This window comes from Saccopteryx leptura, chromosome 9 (genome assembly GCF_036850995.1).
Source record: "Saccopteryx leptura isolate mSacLep1 chromosome 9, mSacLep1_pri_phased_curated, whole genome shotgun sequence".
NCBI lineage: Eukaryota > Metazoa > Chordata > Mammalia > Chiroptera > Emballonuridae > Saccopteryx > Saccopteryx leptura.
Genome location: NC_089511.1, coordinates 7,055,833 through 7,077,789, shown reverse-complemented (window position 1 = coordinate 7,077,789; position 21,957 = coordinate 7,055,833).

The window sequence follows — 21,957 nt, the reverse complement described above, 5'->3', positions numbered from 1 at the left end:
ATTTTTCAAAAACCATTTCCACAGTGAGAGACATTTCAATGGCTCCCAGTGTTTGCCATTCGAAAGAGTGCGTCCATGGACATCTCCAAGAACACGTAGGAATATACCTTTAGCGTAAATTCTTGAGTAGATTTCCAGAATGGCAAGCATTACATCAAGATTATGCACATGGACTCTTTGGGGAGATGGTGTGGAGTTTTACCGGTTACTGTGCCTAAGGATGGCGTGTGAGGATGGAGGTTTGCCCTGGGTCTCTGGTAGCACTTCAGATTTGTCAATCTGATATGTTAAAATCATGGAATATATTTTTTTTTACAGAGACAGAGAGAGAGTCAGAAAGAGGGATAGATAGGGACAGACAGACAGGAATGGAGAGAGATGAGAAGCATCAATTATCAGTTTTTCGTTGCGACACTCTAGTTGTTCATTGACTGCTTTCTCATATGTGCCTTGACTGTGGGCCTTCAGCAGACCGAGTAACCCCTTGCTTGAGCCAGTAACCTTGGGTCCAAGCTGGTGAACCTTGCTCAAACCAGATGAGCCCGCGCTCAAGCTGGTGACCTCGTTGTCTCGAACCTGGGTCCTCCGCATCCCAGTCCAACACTCTATCCACTGTGCCACCGCCTAGTCAGGCTCATGGAATATTTTTAATGGTTTAATTTACATGTCCATAATTATGATTCATGTTCAGTTTATTTTTAAAAAGCACTAATTTCATGCCCATTAATTTATTGTGTTGTTAACCTTTTCTCATTAATTTGTAGAAAACTTCTTTTTTTTTAATTTTTTAAGACTTTATTCATTTGAGAGAGAGAGAGAGAGAGAGAGAGAGAGAGAAGGGGGAGGAGCAGGAAGCATCTACTCCCATACGTGCCTTGACCAGGCAAGTCCCCGGTTTCTAACCGGCAACCTCAGTGTTCCAGGTCAGCACTTTATCCACTGCGCCACCACAGGTCAGGCTAGATAACTTCTTATATTGGACAAAATTAGCCCTTTGTCATACATACATTTCTTTCCACAAATATTTCTCTGCAGTTTTTGTTTATCTGTTTTAAACTTGTGTAAGGCGACCATTTTACTGTGCAGACGTTTTAGATTTTTATGGACTCAAATTTTAAATTTAAAAAAGTTTAAAATGTTTTCTCTGTGGCTTTTGGGTTTCATAGGCTTATAGAGTGTTCTTTTCTCTTCTAAAATTTAAAAAACTTATTCTGTGTTTTATCCCAATGTTTTTATTTTATTTTTTATGTTTAAGATGTTTGATTTAACATTTATTTAAGGGTAATTATTTAGGTGAATTGGGGATCTGCGCCCCCCATGGCTAGTTAGTTGTCATAATACTTTTTATTGAAGAGAATGTAGTATTTTTTCTCCATTGATTGAAATCTGTCACATAATACATTTTCATAGGTATTTAGTTCCATTTCTAGACTCACTATTCTTCCGTTTTATGCACCTGGACCAAATTATTTTAATTAATGCAGCTTTACACTTCTGTTGAATGAGCTTTCCTCATTCAAGAAATATTCTATTGATATGTTATTGAGATTATATCAAATTTATAGATTGATTTAGGGCAAAGCAACATCCTTATTATAGTACTCAACCCTCCTTCCAAAAACAGGGGCTGTCATTCCATTCATTCAAGTGTCCCTTCCTTTCTTTCAATTGTGCCTTTAAGTTTTCTTTTTATAGATTTGCACCTTTTAACGTTTATTCCTACATGTTTTATCATTTTAAACTCCTTGTTATAAGTGAGATACCCCCTTCATTATGTATTCTAATTGGGATATTTGTATATAGGAAGCTATCATCTGTATCTAAAATTTAAGTACTTTACTGAGCTCTCTTTTTCTCATAGTTTCTCAGCTGACCCGCTCTGATTTCCTAGGCATACAATCACCTCATGTATAAACAATCATTTTTCTCCTCCCCCTTTTCAATTTTAACCGTATTTATGTGACTTGCACCCACAACAATAGTAAATGGTAGTAGTAGGGTAGGTATCTTACTTAATCCAAGACTTTAATGTGAATGATTTGGTAATTCAATATAATGCACAATGATTTTTTCTTTATATATATGTTTAAAAAATGATATTAAAGCTGCATCTATTTATTTATACTTTAATAAAGAGTTTATTGTTTTCAACCAAGACTGAAGGATATTTTTACCCGATAAATCACCAGTGTCTTTGAGGGCATTTAGTGTGTGGTATTACTCTTCTCTGCGTATGTGCCACTGTAGAGAGTCCCTAACACTGAACGAGCTTTGCATTTTAAATCTCGGTAGATTATGCCAGATCCTAAGCGCTGATATGTTATTCGGGATTTTTGCATTACTATTCATAAGTCACATTTACTCTATTTTCTTCTTCCTTTTTTTATTTTTTATTATGCTATCTTTGTCAGCTTTTGGTATCAAAGTTCTGCTGGCTCTGTAGAGAGAAGTTGGAAATGATCTTGTAAGACTGGGAAGAGTGGGAGTGGCACCGGAGGCGGCAGTTCTGGGAAGCCTTGGTTCCTTCCTGCCCTTGTCTGGGTGTTCTACGTGTCGGGCGGCTAGCTCCCTGCTTTCTTCCCGAATTTCTCCCAAAGTCACGGTGCTGGGATAAAAAAATATAGCTGTGCGGGGTGCCACTTGCGATGTCAGAGCAGTACGATCGGTCCAAAAACAGTGAATGTGTTTAGATTCTTCTCCCCGTGAAGCCCGTGATTCTTTCTCTAGGAAATCATCTCTGTCATCCCATCTTCAACTTTATAAGAAGTGAAAGTCTTTATTATGATACATTGAATTATCTCCTTTATTATTTCCCTGTCAGCACTTGAGAGTTTGCATCTTCAGAGGGTTTCTCCTTCCTTTCTTGATGAGATTAGCTAATGGCATATATGCTTTATTATCTTCAGACTCGTAGTTTCAATTCATGCGGCTGTTGTCACTTTCCCAGCCAATGAAACGTCATAAGTGAGAATTTGTCCTCCCCTCCTAGAGGGGGATGGCGTGAGCCCCGAGGAACAGGGGACTGGGTCTGCAGAGGGGCAGGGCATCCGGCAGTGGATGGGAAGCGTAAGGAAGCCTGACAGAGCCCAGGACAGATGGACAGACTTTCTGATGCCACATTCTGATGTCCAACCTAACAGATGACAATTAGCAGCCACCAGCTATAAAGTGACTGTAAATCCTTCTTCTAATAAATGAGTCCTTTTTTATTATTTTTATTGGCACATCTAGCAAAACATTTTAAAATCCCACAATGAATGTTCGTTGGCAGCCCAGGGGCTATGAAGCAGGGGGAAGGGGCCAGTTATTTGTCGTGGGTGAGGTTTCCAATGGTGTCCTTGCTCCAGCCAGATCAAGAAACTCTCACCTGGAAGGAGGGAAGTGGGTCCGCTCAGAGTCGCTACTTTCTTGAGGCCGGACCTTGAACAAGCTCCTCCCCCTCCTGGGTAACCAGCCTCCCCATCTATAACTAACTACCTCCTCGCTCCCATCCTCCCCCTCCCGGGTAACCAGCCTCCCCATCTATAACTAACTACCTCCTCGCTCCCATCCTCCCCCTCCTGGGTAACCAGCCTCCCCATCTATAACTACCTCCTCGCTCCCATCCTCCCCCTCCCGGGTAACCAGCCTCCCCATCTATAACTAACTACCTCCTCGCTCCCATCCTCCCCCTCCCGGGTAACCAGCCTCCCCATCTATAACTAACTACCTCCTCGCTCCCATCCTCCCCCTCCCGGGTAACCAGCCTCCCCATCTATAACTAACTACCTCCTCGCTCCCATCCTGGCCCCCCGGGTAACCAGCCTCCCCATCTATAACTACCTCCTCACTCCCATCCTCCCCCTCCTGGGTAACCAGCCTCCCCATCTATAACTACCTCCTTGCCCCCATCCTGGCCCCCTGGGTAACCAGCCTCCCCATCTATAACTACCTCCTCGCTCCCATCCTCCCCCTCCCGGGTAACCAGCCTCCCCATCTATAACTAACTACCTCCTCGCTCCCATCCTCCCCCTCCCAGGTAACCAGCCTCCCCATCTATAACTAACTACCTCCTCGCTCCCATCCTCCCCCTCCCGGGTAACCAGCCTCCCCATCTATAACTACCTCCTCGCCCCCATCCTGGCCCCCTGGGTAACCAGCCTCCCCATCTATAACTACCTCCTCACCCCCATCCTGGCCCCCCGGGTAACCAGCCTCCCCATCTATAACTACCTCCTCACCCCCATCCTGGCCCCCTGGGTAACCAGCCTCCCCATCTATAACTACCTCCTCACCCCCATCCTGGCCCCCTGGGTAACCAGCCTCCCCATCTATAACTACCTCCTAGCACCCATCCTGGCCCCCCGGGTAACCAGCCTCCCCATCTATAACTGGGTAACCAGCCTCCCCATCTATAACTACCTCCTCGCACCCATCCTGGCCCCCCGGGTAACCAGCCTCCCCATCTATAACTACCTCCTTGCCCCCATCCTGGCCCCCTGGGTAACCAGCCTCCCCATCTATAACTACCTCCTCCAACTCCTTCCCTACGCCAATTCCCTGCATGGTCTCTGGGCACGGTCTTCTTACAACGTGAATTTATTCAAATTAACCCCCTGCTTAAAAATCTTGCTTGGTCAGTAAAACGCCAAGTCCTTATGGATGTAGGACCACCCAGGAAGGGACCACGCCACCGGGCATCACCTACGTTTCCAGCCGTGTCTTCCCCCTTGAGTACTAAGACGTGGCCACACTTCCATGAGCTAAGCTGCTTTTCTGACTTGGGGCCTTCACATTTATTCTTCCACAGCGTGGTTGGAAACCCTCTTTCCCTAGATAACACGCCAGGCCTACCATTCATTATCCAGGACACAGCCCGAAGAGTACCTATTTTCCCCACCCCACCCCCCATCTCTACACCCCCCCCCCCCCAGCCTGCATTCACACCCAAAATGGAAGCGCAGCAAGGGCGGGCACTTCACCTCCGAAGAGGCAAGCAGCCTTTGGATAAATCAGTATAACCTTACATCACATATCCTAGAACTTCAAAATTGCAACCAGCACAAAGATCCGTAATGTTATTCCCCCTTGGACAAATACTGTCTTCCTTTGTAGACCCAAAATGTTCTGTGGGCAAAAGCCGTGCTCTCTTTCAAATATACATCTTCCAGAGTCAGGTTACATGAAAATGCCTGCAACCACATTTCTGTCCAACATCCCAGGGGAAAGGGGAAATATCAGTCTCAGGATTTTGTCATATACTTCTTTCTGTAATAAAGTTACTGGGTAGCCAGACACTTGTTTTATAGATGTAGCAGATGCCACCCTTGGTCCCTCATCCTTCCCGTTCAATTCAGAATTTCCCAGAATTCTTTTCCTTGCATGGCCATGAGAGAAACCTGTGTAGGATTTGGCAGGTGGCACTGAACTGGCCGCCCCGTTTGCATCAAAGGTGAGGTAGGGTCAGGTGCTGTTGTAGTTCACGCTGAGTGAGGTGTGTCTGCTGGTCCTGTTGTTGTTGTGGACCAGCAGCTGGGCTCCCTGCGCCTCCCATCCTGCTGGCCCCTCCCTCGGCTTCTCTGAATCCTGGATCTGCCCGGTGTGCTCCCTGGCAGGTCACCTGTGTCGAGGACGCTGGTGTCTTGGAGGCGGGACCTGTTAGAGCCAGACACCCGTTCTGGTTCCTCCTAACGGTTACCAAATGTTCTTCTGGCTCCATTTTGGCTGTGCCTTCTTTCCCCACTTCATGGTCTGTCTTTCTTTTGCCATGGCTGAGCCCGCTGACTTCAGCACCAGACACAGGGCAACAGACCCGCATAGACTACGGACTGGCTCCTGTGGCCACCGATGGCCCAAACCTTATAACCCAAACCTGTCTGGCCACTCATGGGGCTCTGCTTCTCTGATGGAAACCTAACTGATACATACACACCCCCTTGGGTCTTCAGGTGCAGTCCGACTGAGAAGTTGCACATTCAAAGACTGCTCAAAATCAAACCATTTCCATGTAGCTTTTTTTGCCCTTATTGTTCCATGGCATCAGAAGAAAACTGAACTTGGCATGTGAGCTCTCTTTTTCTTGCCCTTTCTTCCCCTCCCCCCTTTTGTGTAACAGAGACAGAAAGAGAGAGACAGAGAGAGGAACAGATAGGGACAGATAGACAGGAAGGGAGAGAGATGAGAAGCATCAGTTAATTCTTCATTATGGTTCCTTAGTCTCCTTAGTTATTCATCGACTGCTTTCTGACATGCGCCCCAACCGGAGGGTAGGGTGACTACAGCAGAGCGAGTGACCCCTTGCTCAAGCCAGCGACCTTGGGCTCAAGCCAGTGACCATGAGGTCATATCTATGATCCCACGCTCAAGCCAGTGACCCCGCACTCAAGCTGGTGAACCTGAGTTCAATCTGGATGAGCCCGTGCTCAAGCTGGCAACCTCGGGTTTCAAACCTGGGTCCTCCGTCCGACACCCTATCCACTGTACCACTGCCTGGCCAGGCCCCCTTCCTTTTTAAAACCCACTGAGGGTGTTGCCCTGGGGTGTCAGGAGCCCTTACTATTGACTCGACAGAATCTCATGGTGCGAGAGTCAAGAAAGGATTCATCACCTGGTGGGATTTTTCTAAACACACACAGACCAAGTCTCTAAAAACTCAGTATCTGAAAGTGTCCACCTCATTTGAGGGTATGGGTCCTCTTTCCCTCCAAATTTATTCAGCGCCCTATTCTCCTTGTGTCGGTGCCGTGTCACCGGGCATGCGAAGGGTTAATTCACCCAGCTGCCTGTGGACTCCATGGGTTATCCCGTATTTATTTCAATTATATATGTATACTGGGCCAGTGTATTTATTTTAAATCGCATTATCTACAGCTTCCCAAGCATGTGTCAACAGAAAGAACGGTTTCAATTTAGTGGACTTTGAAATGGTGTGCAGTTTATCCTCACTTCAATTATACTCTCTCCAGTAAGTCACGGGCGGCCTCGGGATTATTCAGGACAAGGTAATGCTATCTGAAAGCATTGATTTTTCCCTCTTCTTCGAGAACTGTTCACTGAAGGATGCGCTGGAGTCTCTTTTAAGGAAACACATATTTCTCAGTGTCACCTTCTGGGGAATCTATCTTCGGGGCTCGGGATGAGGCTGCTGGAGAAGTATCTAATCTTTCGAGAAAGCTGTGCAGAGGTGCTTACAAAGGAGTTGCCCATCGCAGGAATCAGGTTCTTGGGTTGAAGTGATGGGAGGCGGATGGAACAAAGGGAGAGGAGAATGCCCCAGAATTTCTGTGCTCCATCTACTCGTCAGTAAACAAAGATTTATTGGGCACCTACTGTGTGCCGAGCCCTGTGCGGAGATCTGGGGATACAGTGGTGAACAATGGGACCAGAACCAGCTTCAGGGGCGTGTGACTTGTGCAACTGCCAAGACCCCATGCTTAGGTGGGTCCCGTGTTTGGTTTTTTGTTCTTTCACTGTCTGGACATTTTTATTTATTTTTTTGTATTTTTCTGAAGTGAGAAGTAGGGAGGCAGAGAGACAGACTCCCACATGCACCTGACCAGGATCCACCTGGCATGCCCACCAGGGGGCGATGCTCTGCCCATCTGGGGCATTGCTCTGTTGCAACCAGAGCCATTTTAGCGCCTGAAGCAGAGGCCATGGAGCCATCCTCAGTGCCTGGGCCAACTTTGCTCCAATGGAGCCTTGGCTGTGGGTAGGGAAGAGAGAGATAGAGAGAAAAGAAAGGGGGAAGGGTGGAGAAGCAGATGGGTGCTTCTCCTGTGTGCCCTGGCCGGGTGTCTTGAAATTCTTTATCATTTTCAAACAAGAGGTCTCACATTTTTGTTTTTCACTGGGCTCTGCAAAATATGTAGCCGGTCATGATAAATGCACCGTTGTTTCTACTAGGGTTTAGTGGGGAAGACAGATATGAACTAATTACATAAGCTGCTAATTCCAATTGTGATGAGGGCTACTAAGAGATAGGGACAACAGCCTTCGAGAGTGCATACCAGAAGGACCTAGGAGCCTAGAGTTAATGAAGGCATCTAGACGAGCCATTTATACAGATACCTGGAAGATAGGATATGCAAGCCTGCAGAGTTCTCCAGGGAGATCGTTTCGGGTAGAGGGACCAGCATGTGCAAAGGCCCCCAGGCGGGAAGGAACTTGGCCCATTGGAATCAGACAACGGGCCAGTGAGAGGAGAACACATTGAATACAGGAGGAGGACGGGACTGTTCTTCGGCAACAGCACCAAGATCTGGATGTACCTGGTTAGATTTATAGACTTTCCCTGTTGGTACCTTGAGGTGACCCATAGACTCCTTGTTGTTGGTATCCTATCATTTCCGTCTGATCCACGGGTTAACGGAGCCTCCCTTGATAATGCAATTCTTTGGAAGGGGGTGAGTAGCTCACACATACTTCAGTCTCTCAAAACATTATTCATTCTAAGTTATTTACATTTAAAATGATATATACATGGGAATGTTTGAATATTTATTTAGTAGTCTAGAATAAGGAAGTCAGCCACAAACTTACCCACAGGCTTGGCCATATTGAATCTGGACAGTGTGTGTAAATTCATAGGACCACTCCATGTGGAGTCAATGGTTTTTTACTCTTGTTTGTTTTTTACCTACCTCTTTGACACTTTAAAAAAGTTTCTTAGACCTTGACCTTCTAGAATTTTCTGCATATCCTTCCGTAGATTCATACAGGTTGTAATTTTATAGCATTGGTCACTCTTTCCTGTTTCCCCTCTCAAGGCGCTAAAGAACTGTTCCAGTATTGCCTCTTTTGGGTGAGCGGGGCACTCCACACCCCACACTGGGAAAACATTGAACTTCATTGTACGCCGTCAGGCAGTTTACGCGGCTGAAACGTTCCGACGTGAAGCCTCCGGGAGCGGTGAACCGGCCGACCTGCGGAACGAAGGACCTCCATCCAAGAGCGCTTACATAGCCCCATGTCGCATTTCCAAGGACAGCCCACATGTCCACTGAACTGATGTCTCTGGGCAAACCAAAGAAAACGGTAAAAGAAAATAATACAAACAAAACACGGCAAAATGAGCCTCATCTAGGCTGTTTTTCACACGGGTGTCCTGCTGACACCCCATTTTCTGGCCTGGTTAAAAAATTTCAAGCAGATTCGATGGGGAATCATTACCATAGGAAATAACTTTGGGCTCAGTGACAGTAGTGGGAGTATAAAAAAATTTTTTTTTCTCTTTTCGTCTATTCCAGTGAGTTACATTTATGGATTTTCCAATATTAAATCATTCTTGTACTTCTGGGATTGAGCCAGTGGAGGGCTGTGGATATATATATATATATATTTCCTTTTTACCATTTTAAACCACATTTAAGTGCAAAATTCAGTGGTTTTCAGTACATTCATCACATTGTACAGCCGGTTCCAGAATCTTTCCATCATCCCAGACGAAACCCGGCCCCGTTAACAATAACTCCCCGCTCCTCCTCCCTCGGCCGCTAGTGACCGGGTTCCTCCTGCCCCTGTGAAGCTGCCTCGTCTAAGCATCTTATCCGATTGGACTCCTACAGCATTTGTCCTTTTGTGACTGGCTTGTTTCATTCAGTGTCCTGTTTTCGGGGTTTACCTGTGTGCGTGTGCAGGTGTGCGTGTGCAGGTGTGCATATGTGCATGTGCAGGTGTGCGCGTGCAGATGTGCGTGTGCAGGTGTGCGTGTGCAGGTGTGCGTGTGCAGGTGTGCATATGTGCATGTGCAGGTGTGCGTGTGCAGATGGGCGTGTGCAGGTGTGCAGATGTGCATGTGCAGGTGTGCGTGTGCAGGTGTGCATATGTGCATGTGCAGGTGTGCATGTGCAGATGTGCGTGTGCAGGTGTGCGTGTGCAGGTGTGCATATGTGCATGTGCAGGTGTGCGCGTGCAGATGTGCGTGTGCAGGTGTGCGTGTGCAGGTGTGCAGATGTGCATGTGCAGGTGTGCATGTGCAGATGTGCGTGTGCAGGTGTGCGTGTGCAGGTGTGCGTGTGCAGGTGTGCAGGTGTGCGTGTGCAGGTGTGCGTGTGCAGATGTGCGTGTGCAGATGTGCGTGTGCAGGTGTGCAGGTGTGCGTGTGCAGGTGTGTGTGTGCAGATGTGCAGGTGTGCGCGTGCAGGTGTGTGTGTGCAGGTGTGCAGGTGTGCGTGTGCAGATGTGCGGGTGCAGGTGTGCGTGTGCTGCTGCACGCTCACTTGGTGCTTGCTTCTTTTTCTGTAGAGAGGAGTGCTTTGGGATTTGAATCTTGTCCCTGTCCCCAGAGCCTCTGTCAAAATGGTAACCCTGTGCCTTTTGTCACAGCCGATAGTTAAACCTATGGTTCCGAAATCAGACCGTTGTGCGTTCAGACCCTGCTCTCCTCACTCCCGAGTGAGGGGACTTCGGGCAGGCTCCTCAGCCTTCTCCAAACCTGGCTGCCTCGTGTGTGAGACGTAGGTTTCTACGCTGCATATGTAGGTTATTCTACTAGACTCCAGTATAGCAGATTTTGTTATTACCCACAGCCCTATATATATATATATGGTACCTGGGACAATTACTGCAAGGTAATGTTTAAAAAACCTTTAACTCATGCCCTGGCCAGATAGCTCAGTGGGTTAGAGCATCGTGCATCACATGGAGAACCGTACGGGGCAGATTCCTGGGCCCTGCTCTGCTCCTACCGAACCTGAATCTCTAGGGAGAGAATTGGAAACATACCTCTCCCCCCAAAAATCTGAGATGGTGTAGGGGAGCGGTCATGCTTGGGAAGCTCTTCCTTGTCTAATCTTTGAATACTTTAGGTGGTTTGTAAACACCTGCATACTCGTCCATTGAGTGGTGTCAGTGGCATAAACTGGACCTTTATTTTATCTTAGTTGAAGAACTGTGGGGCTGAGGAAATCGTTGATTTCCTCAGAAACCCCTAGTTTTTGGAAAAGGAAACTTTACTCCTGAAAGAGTAATTATGAAAATGCCATAAAAAGGTGAAAGATTGGAAGAGAGTCAGACATAAAAATGACAGTTTGCAAATTGTGCTTGGGAAGGCATTATTTTAATAGAAGTAGTTATTCCCAAACCTAAATCCTGAATGCCCCAGTAACCTCAGAATGTTCAGTTCATCCTTGTTAACTACCTTCTCCTCTGATATGGCCGAAATTATGCCTCTTAAGGAAGAGCTACTTGGGGGCTCTTTATGTGAACCCCAAGAGGTGAATCTGCACAGAAAGCCTGGTAATCAAGGCCAGCCAGCAGGCAGTCACCGGGGTCCCCTGGAAAATGTTGTGCTTTTTCTTTCTCTATGTGAAAGGTTGTCTTTCTGTCTTTCCAAAGAATAAACAATCTCTCCAGCACCCTCAAAGATAGTCCCATGAGTTGGCTTCATTTGCTCATTTGCCCATTCCACGAACATTTATGACATTCCTGCCGTGGACCAGGCACTGTGGAAGGAGGCGCATTTTGGTGAATCACGCTGACACGATACAAAGTTCGAGCTTAAATCTGCAAGGGAAGACAGGTGGGTCATCGGAGGTCTGAGTCATGTAACAGAAGGAGAAGCATTGGGTGCCATAGAAGCATGACCAACACCATGAGTAAGAAATGAGGGGGGACAGGACTTTCGCCGAGGTCTTTCTGAGGGATGAGTCACTGGCCTTTGTCTCCTAGTGTTATCAGAGTGGAACGTATGAAGAATTAATACGGGCTATGGCTGGGGTACTCACACAACCAGCTGGAGAGGATTTGTCTGATGAGAAATAACGATTTGTCTATGTTGACATTGACTAAATGTAACCATTGTGTGAAGACAGTTGATATGACTTTCTTCTACGTGTAAACACGAGTATTGCTTTCTGGAGGCAATGATAGGAAGCTCAGTTCGGGGGTTATTGTAGCGGGCGCCTGGGGCCCAGAGCCTGGAAGAGGAAGCGTGACTGTGGACACAGGGAACAGCTAACATCACTGGAACAAGTCAATGTTTCTCTCTCTCTCTCTCTCTCTTTTTTACAGAGACAGAGAGAGAGAGTCAGAGAGAGGAATAGATAGGGACAGACAGACAGGAACGAAGAGAGATGAGAAGCATCAATCATCAGTGTTTCGTTGCGACACCTTAGTTGTTCATTGCTTATTTTCTCATATGTGCCTTGACCATGGGCCTTCAGCAGACCGAGTAACCCCTTGTTCGAGCCAGCGACCTTGGGTCCAAGCTGGTGAGCTTTTGCTCAAACCAGATTAGCCTGCGCTTAAGCTGGTGACCTCGTTGTCTCGAACCTGGGTCCTCTGCATCCCAGCCCGACACTCTATCCACTGCACCACCACCTGGTCAGGCTGAAATGGAAACTTCTTCACTTAAAATGAGTCATGGCCGGTAGTCACATCCTAGGGTGATATCTTCCTTGAAAAAGGTCCACCTTTATCTTAACTGAGCCTTTTCACATCTACAATAACATGGGGGCAGCAGGGTGATTTCCTTCTCCCAGACCCTGTACCGTACAATCTCCCGCCAGAGCAGAGACCACAGAACCCTTCCTTCTTACTGTATCATGCTAATTGTTAACTGATAACCATCCCTTCTGTCTTCCTCCTTGGATTGTCATGTGGATGGCCAGTGGCCACCGCCCTTGTGGCCAGGCAGGTTCTCACTGGATTCGAGCAACGGTAAAAAAACAGTGGAGCCAAGAAATGGTGGGCCATTCCGTTCATTAGAGTCTCGTACCGGTGGACGGACGAGCAAACAGGCAGGGAAGACCGCTTCCCTCTTATCCGGAGCTCCCAAAGCCCTGACGCGTTCTCCAGTTCCACAACCCGGAAAACCTTCTCCGGTTCCTCCTGGAAGCAGAGGCCCCCACCGGCCTCAGCGGAGCTCCCAGCGCCCCTCAGCTCTGGTTCCATCTCTGCACTCCTTCTGCTCTTCCTGCAAAACCCCAGCTGGGGAAAAAAAATCCCTTCTCCAGCAAACGTGAGCTATACAACGGCCCCTCCCAAGCAGGAAGGTAATCCGTCATTCACAATCTGCCTTTAGTGCTGCCCAGGCCAATGCAAAATAGAAGTTGAGCAAACCTAAAATACACATTTTTTCCAAACTTCTTTGCCCAACATCATGTATAAAATGATATGCAAAATGGCCATTCTCTGGAGCATTTTTCTCAATCCTTTGAGATATTGCTTCCCTGCGATTGTCATCAATTTGGCTCAAATAAACTCATAAAAATTCTTACAGGTTTGAGTGTTTCTTACATCAACAAACCTCAACCGCCCAGTGCTTCTTGACAAACAACTGCCCAATGCCTCTTGGGGTCTTCATGGTCTTATGGGCCCTCAAATACACATTCATATAATAAACTTTGGACATTTCTCCTGTTCACCTGTCTTAGTTGATCAGATTGTTTAGCCCAGGCCTACATAGGCCTCATTCAAGGGCTCTACATAGACGACCCTCATTCAAGGGCTCTACATAGACGACCCTCATTCAAGGGCTCTACATAGACGACCCTCATTCAAGGGCTCTACATAGACGACCCTCATTCAAGGGCTCTACATAGATGACCCTCATTCAAGGACTCTACCTAGACAACCCTCATTCAAGGGCTCTACCTAGACAACCCTCATCAAGACCTCCAGGGCTCTTCTAAGTCTCTATGATGGAAGGTGGGGTTCTGAGAGCTAAAAAAATAATTCCCTCCCCCCTATATTCTAAATTCTTCTAGCTGGGATAATAATAAAATGATCAGAGTCAGATTTACAGGAGAAAATGTACAAAGTTGATTACAGCTGTACATGCTGGGGGCGTCATAAAATATGAGACCCCCCCAGCACAGTGGGCCGCTGGGGTTTCTATGCCGTATGAACAGAGTGGCAGGGGGCCATAGTTTTGAAGGGAATAGGCAATTTACAGGCAATTAAAGCATTGCAAACTGTATATGGCAGGCAGATTCCTGCTAGGCAATCTGGGAACAATGGGACATGGAGTGTAATGCCGGTGTTTGGTCAAAGAAGTTTGTAAATATGATGTATGTGTTTGCTCACTTATAGTTTGCATTGGGTGTGGGAGATGGGCTGTAAGCTGGCAAGGTTGGTATAGCCTGCAGGGGTCCTCAAACTTTTTACACAGGGGGCCAGTTCACTGTCCCTCAGACCGTTGGAGGGCCGGACTATGAAAAAAACTATGAACAAATTCCTATGCACACTGCACATATCTTATTTTAAAGTAAAAAAACAAAACAGGAACAAATACAATATTTAAAATAAATAACAAGTAAATTTAAATCAACAAACTGACCAGTATTTCAATGGGAACTATGCTCCTCTCACTGACCACCAATGAAAGAGGTGCCCCTTCTGGAAGCGTGGCGGGGGCCGGATAAATGGCCTCAGGGGGCCGCATGCGGCCCGTGGGCTGTAGTTTGGGGACCCCTGGCCTAAGGTTTAGTTTTAAGACTAAGCCTTTCCCACTCTTTTAATATCAAGATCTTTTCAACATCCTTCTAATACTACCATCTTTTGAAAACTAAGCTTTTCCCCACACCCTTGACTGTTGTCTAACGTGGGCCCGTGCACTCTTATGAGGAATCCTACTTATGCCTCAGATAAGTGCCTTTGTATCAGAGACAAATTTGTATATTGGCTTAAAGGATTTAATTCCTACACTATAAAAAAATAAGGCAGACCGGGGTCTCTCTCTCTCTTGGTTCCCGCCATCAGCATTGCAGAGGAGAGGCAACCAAGATGGTGAAGTGCTGAAGGAGAAGCCAGTTTGTGCAGAGTTTTGCAGAGAGAAGGAGATGGGGAACAGAGGTGAATAAGGCTGGTGAGGTAGAAATCATTGATTCTAGAAAACTTGGATAAGTCAGTGGCTTTGGGAGCCCTGAATGGAAAGGGAAGTGTTTTCCCACAGTGTGTATTTCTCGCCCGTCAGGTGTGAGCTAGGATTAAAGGTGTTGGTCAAATAAGTTTGTAAATATGATATATATTTGCTCACTTATAGTTTGCATTGGGTGTGGGGGAACAGGCTGTACGCAGGCAGGGTCGTTATAGCCTAAGGCTTAGTTTTAAGACTAAGCCTTTCCCATCCTAAGTGACTTTGTATCAGAGACTTCCTTGTTTGTATATTGGATTAAAGGTTTTGATTTCTACACTATAAAATGGGGCAGACCAGGAGCTTGCTCTATCTCGGTTCCAGAGATTAGCATTAGAGAGGAGAGCCGAGAAAGGCCATGTGGAGGAGAGGAGAAGCAGCCAAGATGGCTGTAAAGCCAGTATCCACAGCCACCATGACAGCCGCCTGGCCCATGCAGGTTCCCACTGGATTCGGGCGGACGGTAAAGAAACTGTGGAGCCAGGAAATGGTGGGCCATTCTGTTTATTAGAGTCTCACAACTGCGGACAAGCAAGCAGGCAGAAAAACAGCTTCCTTCTCTCTCTCTCAAGGCTCCTGAGCCCCGACTCAGTCTCTGGTTCCACAACCCGGACTCGTTCTCCAGACTCTCCCGGACTCACAGGCACCCATTAGCCTCAGCAGGGCCTCCAAGCTCCTCAGCACTCTATTTCTCTCCAGCAAAACAGGCTGGGGAAAAAAAAACCCCTTCTCCAGCAAACAATGGCCCCTCTAAGTAGGAAGGCAATCCGGAATTTGCAATCTGCTGCCCTGGGGGCAAGCACCGCAGCCTTCCGTAGACTATACACACCTGGCGCTGCCCCAAGACAAGCGAGCAAACCCAAAAAACACTTGCTTACCCAACATGGGTTTGGGTTGAGGAAATCTAGTTAGTAGGCTCCTGCTTGGAACCTTTATATTGTCTATAAGAAAACAAACAAACTTCTAAACCTATAAGAATTTTTTATGAGTGTATTTGAGCCAAATTTTTGACAATTGCCAGCAAGCAAAGTCTCAACAGATTGAGAAAGTGCTCCAAAAAATGGCGGTTTCATCACTTATTTTATAGATCAGAATCAAAGGGAAACAGGTTAGGGGGTTTACATGACATTGATTGGTGTTAGATTAGGGAGGCGGGAGAAAGCAAAGCAGGAAATCTCTGGGATTGGATAAAAGTGAAAATGTAATCACTAAATAAAACCTCTCTTACATAGGGAGGCACTAGACAGGTGAAGTTAATTATCAGGATAATAATAACAATGAAAGGGTTTGTTGGTTCCTTCTCTGGTAGGATACCGGCTCTACGTTTCAAAGGCATGTTATCAGGTACATTATTGCAGATGCAAAAGACAACAAACAGTCCTTCAAAACAAACACTGACCTTTTTCAGATAGATAACAACTCCCTAGGACAGTGGTTCTCAAAGTTTGCACCCTAGAAGATTTCCAGGTGCACCCTATGGTATTCCAGAGAAATATGTGTCTGTTGGGGGACCATAAAACCAACAGGGTTTTGGAATTTATGTTTCTGGGAGACAGAGGTGTGGGCAATTGACTGTAAGCTGACAGTCTACCCAACCCCCCACCTCACTTGCCTGATTAGGTTGCAAAAGGCTGTTAAGCTGTGGTGCTGGATTGTTTAAACTACTCCCCATGTTTCCCGGAAAGACTAGAGGCAAGTTTTTTCTATCCTTTGTTTGGTGTAAAGTTAAGATTATATGTATGGTGGGGGTTTTCTGCACTCAACACAATTAAGAGTAAGAGGAATTCTTTAATGTATTGACAAGGAAATGAGAGTTTGCCTTTCAAATAGATGCCCAAACATTGAAGAAATTGCTAGGACACACTAGGCTCATGTTTCTCGTAAACACAAGAATGAAAAACTTAACAAATTCATGCCAGGACCTGCTGAATTTACTAAATTTTACTAAGAATGTATCTGTATATATAAAAAGATAACTTTTTTGTCATCTTTTTTTTTTTTTTTTTTGTATTTTTCTGAAGCTGGAAACAGGGAGAGACAGTCAAACAGACTCCCGCATGCACCCGACTGGGATCCACCCGGCACGCCCACCAGGGGCGACGCTCTGCCCACCAGGGGGCGATGCTCTGCCCGTCAGGGGCGTCGCTCTGCCGCGACCAGAGCCACTCTAGCGCCTGGGGTAGAGGCCAAGGAACCATCCCCAGCGCCCGGGCCATCTTTGCTCCAATGGAGCCTTGGCTGCTGGAGGGGAAGAGAGAGACAGAGAGGAAGGAGGGGGGGCAGGGGTGGAGAAGTAAATGGGTGCTTCTCCTATGTGCCCTGGCCGGGAATCGAACCCGGGTCCCCCGCACGCCAGGCCGACGCTCTACCGCTGAGCCAACCGGCCAGGGCCATCTTCTTATTTTTTAACCCCTCTTTTTTATGAATTCTAAAAAGCATAACTCAAAAAAAAATGTAACATAAAAATGATTTTTAATGTCAGAATAAATTTAATTTTGTTGTATTTATTTTGTTTAATTACCATAAAAGCACACTTGGACTTTATATTTTTTTCTTTAATATTTGACTTAATTATTATAACATATTTCTCAGAAATTTGTATATAGTGCGCCTACAATTATTTGTAGGATTTTAAATGTGCCCCAACTTCAAAAAGTTTGAGAGCCACTGCCCTAGGACATGACTACCTACCATAAATCGCTTTTAGTTACTAAAAAGGTTCCATTTCAGACCATCCTGTGTGTTGACTTTAGGTCCTAGAGTCCGTAAGGACACGGTGCAGGCTTTCCCTGAGCTGGTCAGGCTCAGCAGATGGCCCTACCTGGAGAAGGCCCTGTCCACTGAATCTCTTAGGCAGAAAAAGGGGAGGAGGAGTCAAGGTTCTTTCTGAGTCTTCTGTTTCTAAATAAGCAGCCTAAAATCAGTACTCCAAAAGCCACACTTCTGGGGTGGCCAAATGTTTGTCCCCTTCAAGGTCTTCGTCCCTAATACACCTCATAACCCAAGCTCCACAGAGTAAGAAATTTGTATCACATTTTTGCTTTCTATTCAAGAACTGAGAAAGTTAGAACTGGAGATTACCCTAGAGACCATTTAATCTTTTTTTTTTTTTTCTTTTCACAGATAAGGGCGTGGAGGATCAGGGAGCGGATTTTGGTTGCTTAGGAACTCCTAGCTCATCTTACATCGTCTACATTTTGGTGAATATCAGCATCTTTTATGGAGACTCTCCACACATACCTTTTACACCTTGCATAATCACGTATGTTATATATTTGGAAATATTTTGTGTGTGAGGGCAGAAAGCAGCTACTGAACAGAAATCTGCGTGTGCCCATATCTTGATCTATGCATGAATGTTTGGTAGTATAAAAATGGGAATGATGTATTTTGGGGTTCAGCAAAAGACAACTCTTTGGGATGCCCCTTGAACTGTTAAGTAGCATCTCAAGTCTCATTTTGGGGGGAGGGGGGGACGTAAGCTTCTAAAAGCCGAGCATAAGACTCAGGTGGATGAAGGCTGAAATTTCCCAGAGGCTTTGTCTCAGTTCAGCGAAGAACTTCTAATCACTTTCCATCGTCACAAAACCGGAACAGCTGGTGAATGTCAACCCCACCGTCAGTATTTAGAAGAATTGCGTTCCATCATTGAGAGAATGATGGTTGACCAGAATGCTTGTTATCCAAACAAATTTAGACAGGGAGATATATGCATCCTTGACTTTATTAGACCACTAGGTCATACTTTTAACTTTTTTTTTTTTTCAGAGAGAGAGGGATAGACAGGGACAGACAGACAGGAACGGAGAGAGATGAGAAGCATCAATCATTAGTTTTTCATTGCGCGTTGCAACACCTTAGTTGTTCATTGATTGCTTTCTCATATGTGCCTTGACTGCGGGCCTTCAGCAGACCGAGTAATCCCTTGCTGAAGCCAGCAACCTTGGGTTCAAGCTGGTGGGCTTTTTGCTCAAACCAGATGAGCCCGCGTTCAATCTGGCGACCTCGGGGTCTCGAACCTGGGTCCTCCGCATCCCAGTCCAATGCTCTATCCACTGTGCCACCGCCTGGTCAGGCACTTTTTACTTTTTTGAAAGAAAGATAGTGACTCCTAATTATTTTGCTTTCTTTCCTCTTGAGTTTTCTAAAAGAAAGAATAAATTCCAAGAACTCACTGTTGAAGGTTTCAGCTGTTTCAGGTATAGGATCCTAAGCAATGTGTCAGAACAGCTGGAAGACACATATATTTTGCAACATCCCCCGTACCCCTAGACATGAATTCTTCATCTTGCATTAGGTGATCTGATCAGGCCTTGGTAGATCACCCGTGAGGTAACTTAGCAGGTAAACGCAGAAACCAAGATCCTTTCTGTTCCGTTCTGGGCGGCGTTACTAAGGACTCGGGCTTCAAAGTTTAGAATCTGTGTCTTTGCATGAATTTAATCATTGCCATCACAATCCTTAAGGAATTACAATAACAGTGATTCATTTATAATTCACAATTTCCATTATCTCCTTTCTACATCTAGTGTGGGGGGTGAAATTTATGACTTCATTTACATTGTGTTCTATGAATAATAGAAGAAATACAGTAGAGACCCGTGGAAATGTTCTCGCTGCAGCCGCTCTCTGGATCCATCTGCATCACAATAGCTTTCTCGCCAGTACAGTGCAGGAGCTGAGAGCTGGCAGCTGCCCGGGGAGCCTTTCAAAGGGGCCGTTCCCAGTATTCAGAGCCTTCTCTTTTTCTTTGAACTTCAAAGCAGAGTGAGGAGACCTTAAATGATATGGGATAGGTAAGTGATGAAATGGTAACTTCAGGTATAAAATGTCTTCAATTATGTATATGGGGAAACACAGCCATTCAGGGGAGTGAATGTGTTTACTCAGAGAGGGCTGTCTGGTTGGCAGGCAGGAACACATCTAATCTTCAGATTTCGGGGAGCTGTGTTGGGGCCTTAAAGATAAATCCAGGCCGAAGTCCTCCTTTGTAAATGGGGGAAACCAAGGCATAGAGAACGAAAATGACTGATTCAAGGTCACACAGTTGAAGGGGGCCAAGCGCAGAATCATATTCCTCACTCCTGCTCCAGTGATCTTGCCAGTATAAACCACAGTGCCTCTGTTATTTTTATTTTTTAATGTTTATTTTATTGATTTTAGAGAGGAAGAGAGAGAAAGAGAGAGAGAGAGAGAGAGAAAGACAGGTACATCTGTTCCTGTATGTGCCCTGACCGGGGATTGAACCTGCAACCTCTGTGCTTTGGGGTGACGCTCTAATCAACTGCGCTATCTGGCCGGGGCACAGTACCTTTCTTTTAAAACACAAAGCACCTGGCTTTGTGACGTAGCAATAAAGCTGGCAGTAATCCTCTTGGCAAGTGATGTTTGAACATAGAGCAAAGAAATTTTCAAGGATGTCCCCCCCCCTCAATAATCATCTCTCTCAATTGAAAATCTTCACGGAAAAACAGTTTGAGATTGGAAGAAAGAAATCTATCATACTTCTGTGATTCCGTAAGTCCATTTTTCCTTTCCCCAGGAATGACGGTGAAGCTGGTGAACGCCTTACCGCATTCAGGTTTCTCGCCTTGGCGTCTAGTGCCAGCCGGGTGCAATGCTGTATTACAACTCCATCCACAAAGGAATAAAAACCAACACATCCATTGAAAACATAGTCTGTCCTTTGAATCAGTAGCCTCCCAGTGGCCGTGCAGAGCACGACCTCGCCGCGCCAACCCCCTTTCACATAGTAGAGGTTCCATGCATTTTTGTTAGGAAGATTAAATTTAAAAATGTGCCTTTACTCGCAGTTTATTGCAGGCTATACAGAGTCGTTTCTGACACCTCTTAAGTTCAGCACTCCCTTTCCTGGGCCGTGCTCCTATTTTTCCATTCCTGCTCTTTTTCTGTTTTGTTTTTTAAAGAAAATACAAATCACCGAAAATCATTATACATAAAGGCTTTGGGGAAGATCACTTGCTTCTTACTGAAGACTCACAGAGCACGCTCTGTCTCTAATTTTGTTAAAGTAATTCAGATATCATGTTAGTAGGGAGGCCTTTTACAGCTGGAGAGGTCAGCTGATGTTAGTAGGCAAAACACATACAAATTCAACAGCGCTGTGATTCACAGACACATAGTCTCTGTGATCCAACATGTCTAATACATCCAGTCATGCACAATAAAAACCAAACAAAAGAATCAACCTCTACCCTTTCAACTGCCCACTTCCCAACCCAAGCTTTATGGAATTCCTCTAGTTATGCACACCAAAAAGAAATAGGCTCCCTAGCTCCCCAATTATGTAGGAAAACTCAAAGTGCATTTACTATAGACAGAAAGAAAAAGAGAGAGAGAGAGAGAGAGCAGATTACTTTGTTTACCTTCTTGTGCTAAGTGCTTGCACCACCCTGTTCTGGAAGTGTAATTTGGCGGCAAGCTGATCTCACTCTATAAAGGGAATTCTAATCTGTACCAACAGATATGTGTTAAGCTAACAACAGCAGCACACTTGAATTTCTGTAGTTTACAAAGTCACCAATCTAGTACCCATTTCAAAAGTCCACCTGCTAAACTAAACATTCTACCTGCTCAACTCAACTCAACCCCAACACGATACTCCTTGGTTTCCAGGGTGAAACCACACTGCGTGCCTAATTTCTCAGTGTCCGCTTGGTACTCACTGGGCACTTACTCAGTTACAAGATCTGCTCAGTATGTGTAGGATAGAGACCAGATTCTTTTATTTTGACTTGTACAACTCTCGAAGACTCTAAGAACCTGATGGTCTACTGGATCCCTCTCCTTCCCGTAAATTACTTTTTTTTCCCCTGCCCCACCATTATGGGAGGGGGGGTGGGGTTGGAGGTGAATTAAGCATACACTTACTTTTCTTTCTGGACCCTGGTTCTCTTTCATCTGGTCACAGAGACTCATCTGTTGGGTTCTACTCTGACCATTCTTTCCTGAAAGAGAACATGGGTGTAAAATAAAGTTAAAAACTTTATTTTGCAGAGTGTAGAGAGAGTTTCTGTTTTGTGGGAGCACCATACAATGTTTGTGGGTCCTCTGGGTAATTGCTTTTTCATTCCGCTTCATTTTATTTAAGTATGTATTTA